Source organism: Hyperolius riggenbachi, chromosome 1, assembly GCF_040937935.1.
Source record: "Hyperolius riggenbachi isolate aHypRig1 chromosome 1, aHypRig1.pri, whole genome shotgun sequence".
Classification (NCBI taxonomy): Eukaryota; Metazoa; Chordata; class Amphibia; order Anura; family Hyperoliidae; genus Hyperolius; species Hyperolius riggenbachi.
Genome location: NC_090646.1, coordinates 257,120,032 through 257,135,761, shown reverse-complemented (window position 1 = coordinate 257,135,761; position 15,730 = coordinate 257,120,032). Strand labels below are relative to the sequence as shown.

The window sequence follows — 15,730 nt, the reverse complement described above, 5'->3', positions numbered from 1 at the left end:
GGTACATAACAATTATAAGTGTACTAAAACAATTACATTAAAGAGTAAGAGAGGTATTGCATACATCAAAACTTACAGCAAAAAAGGCAGATATGTACATAAGTGCAGGGCGGTAAACAGAGAAGAAAATTAGAAGCAAGAGATAAGAGATATCGGAGGGCTATCCACTCCACTACTTGTTCTCAAAATGCCACAATTTGATTGTGCCAGCATTTCGGGAAGTAATAACGCTCCTGAACATCATAAGGGGAGTGAAGTCACTCATTTAGTTAGATCTGTGTTAGAGAAGTCTTCTATTCTTCAGATTCAACAAGCATGTGCCAGTGGATTATTATTATTGATTTATATAGCGCCAGCATCTTCCGCAGCGCTGTACAATTGAATACAGGGTATAACAATACAAAGCATACAATACAAATAGTTGATACAAGACGAGGGTATAACAGCTAAAACAGTGAACAAATTAATAACCTATTTTACACAGAGGTGGGGGGTATGTACACCCATTACACAGCATTGTGAGACAAAAGGGAAGAGAGCCCTGGCCAAAAGGCCTTACCGTCTAAACGTTTAAGGTATAGGACAGTAGGTAAAGGGAAGCTGTGTATGGGCTGGTATAAGTGGTGGTTAGTGGGCGGTGTCCTAGGTAGGACAGAATGCTGTCTGTGAGTATTGCTCGTCTGCCATTTAGGGTATGGGTCATGGATTCCATTTGCTCAATGTATTGTATTTCTGCAATCGAGGGGGTAGTTTGTGATTTCCAATGTTTGGGGATTAGCATTCGAGCAGCTTGAATTAAATGTTTAGTGAGCGATTTCTTATGTCTTTAGGTATTTATGAATGTTATTAAGCAAATAAGATGGGTAATTTTTAGGGTCCCCATCAGTCAGTCTTAAAGGGAACCTTAACTGAACGGGGGGTATATAGTTTTACTTACCTGGGGCTATTACCAGCCCCTTGCAGCAGTCCTGTGCCCTCGGCGCCGCTCTGGAATCCTCTGGTCCCCTGCTGTCACTTAGTTTCGTTTTTGACGACTCACCAGTCGCCGGCCGCCATGCGTATTATTGGACGCATTCAACAATGCAATTAGCGCTATTGCGGACCGCAACGCGTACAAAAATACGCGTTGCCGCATTCCGCACGCGTAGATATGCGGCAACGCGTATTTTTGTACGCGTTGCGGTCCGCAATAGCGCTAATTGCATTGGTGAATGCGTCCAATAATACGCATGGCGGCCGGCGACTGGTGAGTCGTCAAAAACGAAACTAAGTGACAGCGGGGGACCAGAGAATTCCAGAGCGGCGCCGAGGGCACAGGACTGCTGCAAGGGGCTGGTAATAGCCCCAGGTAAGTAAAACTCTATACCCCCCGTTCAGTTAAGGTTCCCTTTAATATAATGCTGAGCCTAAAGGCTCATACACACATCAGACCATAGTCTTTGGAAAATGAAAGATCACAGACTAATTTTACCCCCTTCCATGTAGTATGAAAGCCATACCTTCACAGTCTATTCTATGGAGCTGAACTCCCCATCAGACAGAAATCTTTGCAAGAGGCTGCACACAAAGATGCTGTACACATTCAAAAGATCAGTATCTGCAAAAGATCTGTTCCTGCAAAAGATCCGTTCCTGCAAAATGCATTCATAGTTTGATATCTGCAGATCATCATACACACCTTGTTTAACAGACATTCATCTGCAGATCAGATCCACCAGGATGGATTTTCAGATCTGCAGATGATTGTCTGATCTGCAGATGAATGTCAGTTAAACAAGGTGTGTACGATGATCTGCAGATCTCATTGACTATGAATGCAATTTGCAGGAACGGATCTTTTGCAGATACTGATCTTTTGTGTCTGTACAGCATCTGTGTGTGCAGCATCTTGCAAAGATTTTTTTCTGATGGGGAGTTCAGCTCCATAGAAAAGACTGTGAAGGTATGGCTCCCATACTACATGAAAGGGGGTAAAATTGGTCTGTGATCTTTCATTTTCAAAAGACTATGGTCTGATGTGTGTATGTGGCCTTAGTCTAAAATGTTTTAATTTTGGGACATTCCCAGAATATATGTAAAAGAGTACCATTGTCCTTTTTACATCTCCAGCATCGAGGATCAGCATCTGGGTAAATTTTGGGAGAGTCTGACAGGTGTTAAATACCATTTTGGAAGGAGTTTATAATTGGACTCTTGTATTCTTGCTGATATCGAAGTTTTTTGGGATAAGGTTAGCATTTTTGACCATTGATCATCTTTCAGTAAAATATTTAGACCTCGCACAGACCATTCTTGTACTGTTGAACTTGTTATCTGTTCCCTGCAATCAAACCTTGTACACTGACAGTTCCCATTTGAGGCAGTCAGCTGGGGCTGCTTCTGCCAAGAATCTAGTGTTGGCATGGCAGCCCTGATTTGTTGGTGAGACCTAGCCTGCTGGATTAGTTCGTCTGAATGCAGGCTGAGGCTATTGTTTTGCTTCTTACCCCACCTGCTCTGCGCTGCTGTCGCCTGATGGATGGGGCCTGATCATTGTGGTCTCTAAAGGTGACCATACATCCAGCAACTTGGCAGCTAATCGCCCATCCAATTCGATTATTATAATCGAATTTGGTGAAAATCGGTGCCGCCAAGTACATGCCCGACCGACAAAGCGACCAATTTCAGAATGGAAATTGGTTGCATTGTCGATCACATGCTGCAAAATGTCCGGCTGAAGTTGGTTGGTCGGGCGTGTGGTGGTACGGCGGCCAATTTTGGAACGAGCGACGACACGATGAAGCTGCTGCCGCAGTGTATTCATGTGTCCATCTCCCCCCCAGTGAGCGCATTTACACATTACCTGTCCTGTAGCAGCCTCCGCACTGTGTCTGTTCAACTCTCCAGGTTCCGCATACATGCTAGCGGTGCATAGTGTCTGACTTGAGATGCTATGTGCCGCTAGTGTGTATGCAGCTGTTAGAACCCGGAGATATGTATGGACACTGCGCGGAGGCTGCTACAGTACAGGCAATGTATAAATGCTCACACTGAGGGGGGCTCCTTTACACATTGGGGGGCATCAGCGGTGAGCTCAGCCAAATCCCTGAAGATTTCATACTTAAATCAGGCGGGAATCCGCCTGTAGTATATGGGCAGCTTCGACAAGAGACAAATTTTTTCTCTAATCAGATTTGATCAGAGCTAAATTTCTCTCTTTGAATCTGCCCATAATCATCAGGTCTATGGCCACCTTAACTATCGGTGAGAGTTCCTACAGTTTAACTTCTTAATTACTGCGTCACTCCAATAGGTGTGAACATGGCGGCACCCCCAGGACCGCGTAACGCCAATTGGCGTGAAGTCCTGGGGCGGAGATTACAGGGGATCGCACGCCGATTGTCGCTAGGAGACTGTAAGACAGCAAAACCGCTTTCTATTTACATCGTACAGCAACGGTGTACTGGGGACAGCAGTGTCACTCGGTTGTCCCCTACAGAGGCTCGAGTGATCGGCTCACATAGGCTGATGCCTATGACAGCCGATCGCTGTCATTGGCTGGCAGGGGAGGGGGGGTGAAAATATAACAAAATTTAAATACATTTATAAACATCGCAGTGGTGACCTGAGCCCACCAACAGAAAGCTCTGTTGGTGGGCAGAAAAGGGGGGGGCAGGGGATCATTTGTGTGCTGCATTGTATTGCTCTGCAGCAAGCTTTTAAAGCTGCTGAGTCCTAAATTGCAAGAAATAGCTTGGTCGCTGGGGGGGTGTAAACCTATGGTCCTAAAGTGATAAAGCTGCGTTACATAGTGTGAACAAAGCCTGGGTTTTTCGGCTCACATTGAGCAGGATCACCAACAGCCTGTTTGGAGTGGACAGTGCAGTTTCTGCTCTGATGATGTTTTGTGTCTGGTTGAGGTCCGGAGAATATGTTATTACCCTAGGCTTCTGTGGGAAGCTCGTCCGCTGTCCAGAAACATTATGCAGGTTGGATTTTGTATAACTGCATTTTGCCAGAGCACATCAAACGGATCTGTTCTGGACTGACAGTGTGAACGGATCCTATTAATGGCAAATGATCCGTCTACTGACAGTTTTTGTGGTCTGGCAAAACGGGATGTTTTGTGCTATAGTGTGAACTGAACTAAATAAGTGCATAGCCTCCCCAGTTGGAAAATGTGTGAGGAAGGTGATAATGTAACAAGTCAGCGCCAATAGATATGATAGGGAGACCGCAGCTGAGAGAGAACAATGTCCAAAGTCCAAAATAATATGTAAGTAGATCAGCACAGCTCAAAACAATGAAAAAATATACTGTACAATTGGATAACTTCATACTCCAGAGGTGTTGGCCGACACCTCTTATCCTTTTAACCTTCTGCTGGCCAGCACACACGCACATTCTTATTTCGGTGTACCCATTGTCTGGGCCTGTATGTGACTTTTAGATATTTGATACGTTTTAGAATAAAGCAGTCCACACTAAGTAAAGCAGTTTGCTTTTTTCTTTGTAATATACCTCCTACACGTCATTGTTAACTGAGAGGGATATAGAGGCTGCCATATTTATTTCCTTTGCAGGTTGCCCGGCTGTCCTGCTGAGCCCTCTACCTCTAATACTTTGTCATATACCATGAACAAGCATGCAGATCAGATCAGATGTTTCTGACTCAAGTCTGACTGGATTAACCACATGCTTGTTCCAGGTGTGTGATCCAGATACTACAGCAGTCAAAGAGATTGGCAGAACTGCCAGGCAACTGGTATTGTTTAAAAGGAAATAAATAGGGCACCCTCCATAGCCCTCTTGTTTGTGTGTATTTTAACCTGTTATTAGAAACCGTGTAATAGTTTACACATTTTTATATTACAGCACAGGATGCTTGGGAACGTAAACTTCGTTTTTTGTTTTTTTTTGTTCAGAATTATCCGTTGACGTTGTTGGTATGGAGATATGAAATGGGCATAATTATTATGGTTTTATAAATATGTCCTATAATCTTTGAAGAACAGTTATTTAATGAGTTTTACCTATTCTTACAACAGGAGAAAATGAATGTTAGGATTTTCTGCTTAAAACCGAAGTTGGGATTATGACAAGTTTAATGAGCACTCTGCACTGTTATTATTAAATGGCATGCTGCTTCTGTTTCTTTATATATTTTTACTGACTGGATGTGTTGTGGATCTGTGCGATGTTGACGTATAGGTTGAATAAAAGTTCCTCTTGGCTTGTAGAAGGAACTGTGTTTTAAGGTATGAAAAGATCGGTTGGAAGTCTGTGCTAATTTGCAGAGCACGTCATCTGCCAATTGCTTCTTGAAATTTCAGCCTCGTTTTTTAGATGTTGCCTCAGCTAAATATTTTTGTATTCAAATGTAAAGCGCTTTATATCATGAATGGCCCAGAGGTTTCCATTCACCTTATGTTGATGTATGTTTTTATTGAAGTTATTAGACCGTATTAGTGAGCATGTAAAGTACACGGTGAAACCACTGTGTAGAATAGCCATTTGTACCAAAGAAGAAAATCGAATTGTCCAGTTAGTCTCATTTATGTACCGGTATATGCTTCAGCTAGATACTCACCTTAATGATGCAGGAAGATGGATCACAGCAATGTCCCGAAACGACGAGCGTTCCCTGATCCAATATCCTGTCCGCGGCACACGACGGCGTGCATTCAAATGATTGACGCTAAGCATCGTGACGACTAATTGCACAATCTTAGCCACGCTGGGAGATTTCAGAAATGATCGTTTGTCACTCAAAAAATCGTCGCTTGTCTGATCGCGGACAAAAACGTGATGTGGGTATAAGCCTTCAGTCAGTCTCTAGTCAGAGTCAGGCTCTATCTCAAAAAGTTTTTTTGTAGATGAAATGTATCTCTTGGGATAAAACTCAGGAGAAAAGTTAATTGAATATCTTCTTGTTTTCATCCTGAGGCTAAGCTTTTGTCCAGGTTGTTGTAAGCAACTGTTCCTATTTCATTGACCTGCATTTCTGCAGTTGTTGAAGGTTCCTCATATGCATTTAGCATGAGGTCAGTAGGTTTTTATAAAGCTGTATCGAGGCAGGAAAATAGCAAGGCAGTCAGTGATGGATGGATCTGATCTGCACAGCATATTTGGACTGCAGACATCAGTAGGTCAGTGTGACTAGTATCAGGAGTTAAAGTGAGGACTAAAGCAAACCTGAACTGAAAAATAAAGTCAAAATAAACATACACACATCATACTTGCCTCCCATGTTTTCTTCTTCCTTTTTTTTTTTTTTTTTTTTTTTAATTTTACTCTCCAATCTTTCTTCTCTCCCACATTCCGTTTGTCCACTGTGATCAGTGGAATTTTCCATCCTCCGTTTTTAAAAATGGCGATGACCACATAACAGCTTCTGGATCAGCACTCCATTAACTTGTAATATCGCCCACTTGAGCCATAGGGAAACTCAACAATTACCTTGATCATCAATTGTCCTTTCAGTTAAAAGTTACAGTAACTGATCTAGTGGAAAAGGGTCCTATGGCTTCCAGCTCTGACTAAATCTAGTCAAAACTGAAAGGAATTATTGTTAAAAGATATTGGTGAACTTCTGAGAGGAACTGACAGCAAGTTAAGTATGCAATATTATATTTTAAATCATTTTACTCAGTTCAGTTTTCCTTTACGTAATGGTTACAACTGTGTATGGATTTGTGGTGTTGTTTGTATCAATTTAGGTTACTGGTAATGATAACGTGAGTAAGAGTTTGGCATTCGAATTTTCAATACAAGGCCTAAAACTTGTCTTAAAGAGACACTGAAGCGAGACTAAATCTCGCTTCAGGTCTTATATATAGCAGGGGCACGTGTGCCCCTGCTAAAACGCCGCTATCCCGCGGCTTAACGGGGGTCCCTTCACCCCCAACCCACCCCCCGCAAACCTGGGTCGGAAAAAGGTCGCTGGAGCTGATCTTCCTGGAGGCAGGGCTAACGGCTGCAGCCCTGCCTCCAGTCGCGTCTATCAGACGCGCATCGCCGCCTCTCCCCCCGCCCCTCTCAGTGAAGGAAGACTGAGAGGGGCGGGGGAGAGGCGGAGGTACGCGTCTGACAGACGCGCATGGGGCAGGGCTGCGGCGGTTAGCCCTGCCCCAACCAGGAAGCGCTCCCCCGCTGCTCGAAGGGGGTTTGGGGGGACAGGGACCCCCCCGTTAAGCCGCGCTATAGCGGCGTTTTAGCAGGGGCACGCATGCCCCTGCTAGCTATGAGGTCTGAAGCGAGATCTATTCTCGCTTCAGACTCTCTTTAAAGGACAAGTCCGAGGAATATAAAAAGATCTACTTACCTGGGGCTTCCTGCAACCTCTTGCAGCTGATCTGTCCCTTGCCGCAGCTCTGTTGGCCTGGGATCCTCTCCATTGCAGATGCCGACCTCACCAGGTCGGCATCCGCTGCGCCTGCGCGAGCGCAGCCAGTGATCATGCTTACTTGGAGTGTTCTGTGCAGGCGCGGTACTAGTGCACCTGTGCAGAATGCTCCAGACCACGTAAGCGCGATCACGGGCGGAGCTTGTGCAGGCTTATTGCTGTCTAGGTTCATTTTGAGCAAACGTTAAACTCATTTTCCTCTGCCATGTGTATTTAAAAAAAAAAAAAAAATCAAAGGCATTCTCTACAGCAGGGACAGCATTAAAGGATTTTTTTTTTAGACTGGATCATTATAATATGTAGCATTTCATTGCTGTTCTCTTGTGTTCCTCTTGGGGAAAGTTAAACTTTCCCAATCTGTTAAAAAAAAGTCTGGCAGGGATTTATAGTTAGGATTTGATGAGAGGTCGAGATTTGTTTTAGGCTTCCAACCTTAAAATTCTTGTTGATTAATAGTGTGTGGGGTGGTAGTGATGAGGATAAGTCTGGGATGAAGGATAGTGTTATGCTGGTAGCACACAATGCAATTTCCTGTTCGATCGACTGGTGATTGGACAGGAAGTTGTAGCGTTTGTACATGACCAAAGTCCTCCCAATTGATAATGGGATTGATTTTTCCGATAACTTCCCAAAATCCCTTTCTCGATCAGAAACAGGCTGGACATGTCAGAATTAATCGTCCGATTCCCACCGATCTAACGGGAAATTGCATTGTGTGTTCCCAGTATTACACTTGATCTACTGGAAAAGTACTAGTGAAGGTCAGGATTACGTACATTCTGTTACTGGGTTAATTTGTGTTGCATGTGTCTTTACAGTAAAATCATACAGTACTGATAGCACCACCTTGTGTGCTTGGGAAATAGATGTTCTGCTGACACGCATAACATGATGTACTTGCATCGCTGTTATGTAATTGTACCTTGTTTTTTTTAATAGGATGGCATTCTTTGATTCCACTGTTCTCATTTTCTGTTTAGACTTGATCTTGGAATGATAATCAAAACTCCAACATAAAGCATAGAGCTAATTACCTGCCAAACCTTCAGGAAATGTCGTTTCTAGGCTGCATAAACTGAGGTGATCTGGAAATGTAACACCTTTTGATCATTTAGCACTTACTGATTACACTGGAGATGGCCAACCATGCCGATAATTTTGAATTGACAGCTTGGGAATTTTACCATAATCATCCACTGCTGCATTTTATTGGTCCAGTTGCAATCTGCATAATCTAATATAAACTTAAATTAAAATTTGTATTACCTTAAAATAAGCATCTGATTGGCCGTATCTATATAAAATTGTATGCTATAATAATGAATGCGACATTTCGCCTCAATTCACTAAGATCATGCTGGAGATAAGGCAAGAGAAAACTTAACTCCACACAGTGAGAGAGTAATCTTATCTCTCCATTCCTTAAGTTAACTCCTCTGTAGTTGTTTTCAAAATTCTTGAGTTATTTTAAGGATTGAAGAGTTAACTTTAGAGATCTCCCCTTAACTTAAAGACAAAAGCGTTAACTTTAGGTTTTCCTGAGGTAAAATGTTTCCTGAATACTACATGTTTTATCATCATGGTGATAACTCTAGAAACGTTATTAAACACAGGAGATAAGCTTAGTGAATTGAGGCCATTGTCTAAATAAGTGCTAGGAAGGGCCTATGGATAGTGTGTTCCTACAAACCAACCTTCCCCTTCAACCGGAGTGAGCAGAATGGTTTGTGGTGAATCTTTGAAGCAGCTAAAGGTTTCCTAGTGTATCCCCAGAAATTACATATAACCTAAATCGAGGATTCACTATTGTCAATGCAAATTACATTGAGGAAAAATTTTTTTTTTTCTTTTTCATTATGAATAGAAAGCATTGCTCCCATGCTGCTTCTTCTGGTGCAATTGCCATTGCATTTCGGATCTTTTGGAAATGCATTAGAGTAGCTGTATATATGAAAGATTTTCAGTAGACTACCACAACTGGCCCCCTCTACCGAGTTTGCATTAGTTTGTGAGGTTAAATGGAGAGTCAGAGCAAACCCTATTCTGACCAGCCTGCGAGCCTCCGCTTTTCATGTCAAGGCAGTTGCATACATTTGGGTTTTGTACAGTTTTGCCTTTTGCTGGCTGTGAGCTAAAAAAGTCGTGCTATATTTCCTTTTTTTTGTGCATTTTTTTTTTTAAATTGGTGAACTCTGTTTAAACAAACGAAAGATGGTCTTAAAAATATTTCAATAATTACTTAATCATTGATTCAAGAAATGCAGGAAATAGCAGAACAGAATTGAATCGCATAATCATAGCTTGAAAATCTGCACATTTGAGTAACATTTTTTTTAGAAAGAGGTTTTCTATAAAATGCATGGCCATAAAGTAGCATTGCCTGCTATTTTTGGACTATCATGTACAGTAATTCCTATTTTAAATTGAAACTAGTACAACATAGCCAGTGTTGGAACGCGTTGTCCCGTGCAAGTATAAAATAAATTGTTTAACCTTTTACATTGACCCACAAGTGTTCTTACCAGGTAAGAAATTACCATTCTTACCATATACTACCATCAGCCTATTAGGTAAACACAACTCCGAAGGGCGCCTCCAATAAGTGTCATTTACAAATACTTGAAAAGGTTAATGTATAATATCAGTCTAGATGCGTCATTGCTCAATATTACAATCTTTGTGAGCGAGCATACAAGAATATAAACAAATATATTCCTGAAGAAGCCGGAAGAGCCGGCGAAATCGATTGAGGACGCTGTCCTCCGCCATTGGCACACTGGGTCCGCTTCTCCCTGCCGCTTCCATGCATCTCCAGCTTTCCTCATCTCAGCACCGTCTCCCCCTGCTTGCCTGAGTAGCCATACTCACCATCCACCATCCGGAATCAACCTCTTAGGATACAGTAAGAGCCCAACGGGCATAGACATTGCTTTCCATTAACAGCCTGGCTATGCAGCAACATATGTGCTGCTTCTGCAACAACCTGATGTTTTGATGTGACCATCTGCTGTGCCTTATTGATATAGGCTGGACTGCTAATTCATGTGCTGATTCATGTGCTTCAATGCCTGTCTGCTGACTGCATGCATATGCTCACTGCTTACTGCATACTTATGCTCATTGCAACCCAATGGCTGTTCATCAAGATATAAGTCTGGCTTTTATGACATGATCTGCTTGACACATGCTGCACTATAATCCTTGAGTTGCTGCCTCTGCTCCAACACACCATACTGGTTGCTTTATATCCTTTTTGTCATGTGGATGCTCATTGTGGTAAACTGCAAGTATTGGGGGAGATGAAGATGCCTCTTGTTCTGATATGCTGTTGCAATTTTTGGATCCTTTTTTGAATTCACTATCTGCCTGCGGGCAGTATACATAAATTTATCTAGTGGAAATTCTGGACTGGCTCGGTGGATCCGAGTCCATTGTGAATTCACAAAACAACCTACATCTTATGACCAAGTTTGTATCCTAACTGCGCAGTTACTAAACTGGTTCCGTACCATATGCATGCTTGAGCTATCTTAGCGAGAATTCCAGGGGGAATCTGGGTGATTGGGGGGAGCGGGTGGGTTTATGTGGATAGTGGTCTTTGGCGGGAGTTGTCTTATGCTGTATATGTTTTTACAATTTTTTGATAAGTAATCAATAAAGTTTTGTACCCCTTTTTTGAATTATAAGTGTTTGTGCTCAATCAGGTCACACCCCTCCTTTACCTTATCTCAAAGTTTATTTCCAAATATTAAACAGGCTCTGTAGGAACAAGCCAGGATAACTTCCAATATAACAATATAGTCATTTGAAAAGGAATGGTACCACTGTTGATAACGCAAGATTAAGGGTAAGGATCACAGACTTTATTCCATATTATCCCATAAGGTCCAGCCAACTTTGCATTGCTTATTTGTAAGATTTCCATTCTGTAATTCATTCTAGCTATGAAACCTTTACAAATCACTCATAAATTATCTGATCTAATGATCAGATAAATGATCCAGGCTGCTAACTTTAACATCCCCATATCACTTTTCTGGTGTCTAGGGTTCCTCCTCCATCCCCAATACAGGGTTACTTCTTGTCTAATGGTTTTTCCTCACTCCTCTCTACAGCATACCTGTTGTCTTGTGTCCCCCCCCCCCCCCCCCCCATTCATCATATCTGGTGTCTAGTGGGCACTCACCCTCCCTCATACAGTGACCCTAGTGTCTAGTGATTCCCCCTTCCCTTTCTAATATGTTACCTGGTTTCTAGTCTCCAACCTCCCTCCCCTATACAACATTAACTGTAAGTGGTCCCTCCTCCATATAGCATACCTGGTGTCCTCTCCTTCTCCCATAGCTTGTTTCCCTGGTGTCTAGTGGCCACATGACCTCCCTCCCTTGCAGAGTGTAATGGCAGTCGAAAAGCATCTTACCCTAATCAGGGTTGGACAAGCTACATGCAACTTTTCCTTGTCCTCCTTTGCAGTGGTTTCAGCCTCTAGAATTTGCTTGCTAAGAGGCCAACTAGACACCAGATGTGCATAAATTGAGATTTTGCTCGGGGGGGGGGGCGGCATTTTAGGAGCAATCTCAGTTCATACTCATGTATATATGGTATATCTGTGCCCCCCCCCCCCCCAAGACATTTTGTAATTTATTCTTGTAAAAAAAAAAAAAAAAAAAATCATTCCATTTCAGTTTGCAGCTGGCTATGTATTTCCAGAACTGACTGAAGCTGAAATTCCAATTTATTGTTCTATGGTGTTAAAGAAAATTTCTGTATTCTCAGTCGTGACAAAAATATTGAATATGCAGTGCTCAGCAGTAGTTCAGGCCATACAGTTGCAGATTTTTATTTCCGCTGTTTTTGTGCTGAACTAGTAACATGAGCAGAGAGCATCATAAGAAGATAATCTGGTATCATTGACTGACTAGCGTAAATGCAGAGACAGAATTACTTTAACCTAAGAGGTATTACACATTATCTTCTCTATAGTATTAAGTGCTTAATGCATTAGAACATCACTACTGATGCAGTTCTAATGTTTATGTAACTTTATTCAGCAACTCCTTTTGTAATGCCAGCTCTGACCAGCTGGATCCAATTTTTACATCATAATTTATAAATGTATCTTAAAGCTCACAAAGGGATGATTTAATTCAGATGGCATTTAGGAGGTATGCAGTACAGTCTAGGAGCCAACAGACATTTCAGGGAGTCCTCTCCCATCAAGATAGCTACCAGCTGTACAAATCATAACAGCCAGGTACCTAATACACCTACAAACAATGCCATACGCAACTGAGGTAGAAAAAAATATTCTGCTGTTCTCTTCTGCAGATTTACCTGCCAGATCGAATTTTTTTTTTTTTTTTTTTTTTTTTTTTTTTTCCAACATGTCATATCTGAATTTTGATCATTTTTTTTTCTGATTGATTTCCATTCACTTTTATGGAAAAATGATCGGAAAATTGATCAAAATTCAGATCGGCCATGTTGGAAAAAATTTATCTGGTAGGTAATTCTGCCAGAAAATTGTATTGTGTTTACCTAGTGTCAGGAACCGGCCCGCGGCACGCCTGCGTATACGGTTCCCGACAGCGGGTTTGACCAGATTAAGCGGGGAACAGCCTTATTCAAGCTAAAACAAGGCTGGGACCCCTCAGAACACCTCTCACTGCCACCACTAGCGGTTCGCTAGACACTTCCACTCTGCTGTTGAGTCCTCAGCGCGCACTCCGCGTTTTCGTATTCTGGTCAGCTTTGCGCTTAGGCCAAATACGGGAACGCCACGCACCCACACACACACACAGTTGCAATCTTACACTGTCGTGAAGCAAGGACCCACTAACAGTCGTTTCGAACGATACTGTTAGCCACTCTGCTGTCGCTACTCGCACTGGCGTTGTTCGTACGTTGGGTCAGCTGCGCGCTTAGGCCAACGTATGACAAACGCCCCCACACACAATGCAATTACAATTTCATACGGTAGTGTTGCTCAAGCGTACAATTAGGCATGAAACTTATACACGGTTACACTTCAGTCTCTTCTAGGCTATGAGTGTTAGTTTAGTACAGCAGAAGTCAAGCTTATTAAATAATAATTTAATATTCCAGAAAAACATAGAACAATGCAGAACTTAATATATACAAAAGATTACAAAAAACAAAGTAAAAATAGTTACAAGACAAAAGTTACAAAGATAACACACACGGATATTTGCGTAAAATAAAAATGGGGATTAAAAAAAACGTTACCAACTTGAAGGTCTCAACGTTGTCGGCAGGAGCATGCCGCTTGTTCGACCGGAAGTCGAGATCAACTCTAGCTATGCGCTAACTCCCAGAGCAGATAGTGATTAGGCATCTGCCTCTGCTTTTTATACTCTGAGCTACGCCTGGAGGCTGCAACTTCCTTGGGGAGGGGAGGAACTAGGTTTTAATTAAATCTCAGACATGTTCCATTTCCAGGTAAAAGTCTATACATCAAAGATTGTGAAGTGAGTCTTTCAACTCCAGGTGAAAACTTGATTAAGGTTTTTCCTGTCTCCGTTTTATTAGATGTAATTTACAGGGTATAGTTTTGCACCTCCACTAATGATTTAATTTCCACAGGTAAAAAATGGTATCAACAGGACTTCACCCATTTCTAATAGTCTGTCATGTACATTTCAAACGTTCCTGTGTTATGCTACGTACACACATGCGACAACGATCGTTCGTTGAGAACGACGAACGAACTTTTAATTGATGAAAGAACGACCTAAGTAAAGATAGTTTTAAAAGGTGTGTAACGATCTGATCGTTAGAACGAACGTTACATCACGTAAAGCAACTATTGCGCCTGCGCATAAAAATGAGAAGTTTCACAGAGAAATTGTGAAATGCGCATGTCAAGCCTAGTACGAACGACCGTTTCCAACGATGTACTACTTTTGCAAACGATCGTCGTTGGTTAAAATCCGCCGAGACAGAACTTTCTTTTGTAGCGATTTGGCTCGTTCGTCGTTTGCCTTAACCACCGTGGCGTTCTGATTAAATCGCCAGGGTGGCTGCGGGAGGGTTTTTTTTAAATAAAAAAAAAACTATTTCATGCAGCCAACTGAAAGTTGGCTGCATGAAAGCCCACTAGAGGGCGCTCCGGAGGCGATCTTCCGATCGCCTCCGGCGCCCAGAATAAACAAGGAAGGCCGCAATGAGCGGCCTTCCTTGTTTTGCTTATATCGTCGCCATAGCGACGAGCGGAGTGACGTCATCGACGTCAGCCGACGTCCTGACGTCAGCCGCCTCCGATCCAGCCCTTAGCGCTGGCCGGAACTTTTTGTTCCGGCTACGCTGGGCTCAGGCGGCTGGGGGGACCCTCTTTCGCCGCTGCTCGCGGCGAATCGCCGCAGAGCGGCGGCGATCAGGCAGCACACGCGGCTGGCAAAGTGCCGGCTGCGTGTGCTGCTTTTTATTTCATTAAAATCGGCCCAGCAGGGCCTGAGCGGCAGCCGCTGGCGGTGTTGGACGAGCTGAGCTCGTCCAAACCGCTCAGCTGGTTAATAGTCGGTGGTTCGTTTTTTGTAACGATCGTCGTTGGTAAAGATCGGGGAACGATCGTTACAAACGACTATAGTCGCATGTGTGTACGCACCTTTAGTCTTCAGACTCTGGTCCTCTTGCTTTGTGTATTGAGACAATGGGCCGTCTCCTGAGTTCAAAAAACCAGGCAGATAATCCCATTAGCACTCTCAGAGGAACTGCATACAGACTCAAAGCACCTCATGTGGCCAAGACAATCACCCATTTCCTTGCCCCAAGCAACTTAAGATAACAGCTCCCTTCTGGCAGACCTACACGGAACACAGGCAGAAAAATGAAAGAATATGTTCCTTTATTCCTAACATCATCAGCACCCCAATATATCACCACACCTAGCATCAGGTTTTGTTCCCACTGCTGCTAGATGCAGAGGTCTTTTTATCACCTGTAGTAATACAGCCAGCATTTGGTACCTCACTTTCAATGGAGGGCACAGAGAGAAGCAAATCCATGTTCAGGAGGTGAAGACAAAGGCGTCAATTCACCAGAGGTTACCAACCTATTTATCTCTTGGGAGGTAATTTACCTCCTGTGATATCTCCAAATAGCAATTCTCCAGAAGTATAGGGGAAAATATCGACAGAGAGAAACGCAAGAGATAAATGTGAGATAAGTATGAGATAAATGAGTGATAGTTAGTAGTTTTTCTCCAAATCACAATTCACCAGGGAAGAAAGGGGGTGTCACCATTCGTTATTTTTTTCATCTCTTTATCCCCTGAATGAACCTGGAGATATCGTGGTTTTCACACAGCAGCTGCTGCTGTGGAAGATG

At 42.8% G+C, this 15,730-nt stretch overlaps 1 protein-coding gene across 9 annotated transcripts in view; it reads left to right on the top strand.

Moving 5' to 3' along the window:
- Positions 1 to 15,730, top strand: part of FAM13A (family with sequence similarity 13 member A) — a 397,958-nt gene that overhangs the window by 262,618 nt on the left and 119,610 nt on the right. The gene's annotated exons all lie outside the window — the stretch shown is intronic.